Source organism: Arachis ipaensis, chromosome B4, assembly GCF_059453495.1.
Source record: "Arachis ipaensis isolate K30076 ecotype BB chromosome B4, ASM5945349v1, whole genome shotgun sequence".
Taxonomy (NCBI): domain Eukaryota; kingdom Viridiplantae; phylum Streptophyta; class Magnoliopsida; order Fabales; family Fabaceae; genus Arachis; species Arachis ipaensis.
Genome location: NC_142439.1, coordinates 69,932,140 through 69,933,818, shown reverse-complemented (window position 1 = coordinate 69,933,818; position 1,679 = coordinate 69,932,140).

Genomic DNA, 1,679 nt, shown 5'->3' with positions numbered 1-1,679 from the left:
AAAGAAGCATGTTTTCAATCATAGCACAAAAATCAGGAAGGAGAATGTAAACTCATGCAAATAGTATGAATAAGTGGGTAAAGAGTTGATAAAAACCACTCAAATAAGCACAAGATAAACCATAAAATAGTGGTTTATTGGTTGGTATAAGGGAAAGGGTTGGAGGCTTTAGAACGCTTCCTCTTCTTTGAGGTAGTAGCTATGGCTTTTTCTCTATCCGACATCCTGAAAAATAGATGTGATATGATATAAGCAACTTGTCAAGTAGATGTATAGCACTCAAGGTAAGACATATTCATGAAGTGAGTGAAGAAAAGAGAATTCTTGGAATGGAAGTAAAAAAATTTAGAATTCAAATCAAGTCACAAACCAAGAATTCAAACCACATATGCATAATACTTGCTTCTTAAGCCCAATAAGCATCATACGCAAAAGAATGGTTAAGGATGTTAGATTGAGAGTGAAAAGGAAAGTTAGTTGGTTAGTGAAGTTAAAGTTAGAGAACCGGTTCAAAAAGTAGTGGTATAATGGTTATTGACTTAATCACCAGAAGTTTACGAAATATGGATGCAAGCATACTCACAATCATGAGGAACACATAGTCATTGATGATGAAATATGCAAATTTTGCACAAAAGCATGTATATGGGAAGTAAATCATCAGTCAATGTCATGGTCACAAGGGTTTTGCAATAGTTGGTATTGAAAAAGTGAAGTATACACTAATGTAACCAAAAGCACTTAAAAACAGCTTTGAATCAAGAAGGGTTATACTAGTGAGATCCACCAACTATTGCAATTAAATGAACCTTATTAAGGAAAAACACAAGTTAAAGTCAAGTTGGAGGTTTAGTATGATTCAAGAGGCAGTTGACTTAACTTGGATGGTGAAGACACAAAAAGGTTCAAGTTGATGAGTTAGGTAAGGGATTGTTTGTCACAGAAATCCGACAAACAACTCCTTGAACTAACCAATCCATTGTATATCGCGGGAAATACAAGTAAGCACGGAAATGCCAACCATAGCAAACTAGGAATTGAACTTGTTGAAGTTGAGTAAGACTCAATTCAAAAAATGCTAACTTCAATTTTTAGGTTGCAAGTTAAAGCATATAGCAATTTTAGAAATTCGGGTAGCATTTCGGCAGTAAATGGGATGTTTCCGGATAGCATAAAGCAGCATGAATTCAAGAAACTACTTATAATTGAATCCAACAATGAAATAAAACTTCAACAGCACTCAAATCCAATTCATAACAGCCCTCATCAAGAATCAAGCGACAAAACATTATGCAGCATCGAGAAACCAATTGAGTACAAGGGCAATGTATCACCAGCAACAAAAAAACTCAAATTCAGATAGAAGTTCAGTCATTCCAAAATAGCACAATAAACAAGTTTATCCAGGGCACTTTCAGAGGGCAGACAGATTCATTCTGAACAGCAGCAGTAAACAAGACAAAACCTAAGTCATTGCAGGTTATATAACTTGGTCCAAGTAGCCAGCAGAGCAACATTCAGTAATAACAAGCAAAGAAAAATTAATGAAGCAGCAACACTTTCAATCATCATCATTATTCAAAACAAACCTAAATCCACTATCCAGCTCAGATTCTCTAACCACCTAATCAACTAACATGCATTTCTAACCAAACTAAGTTAACAAAAATTAACTAACT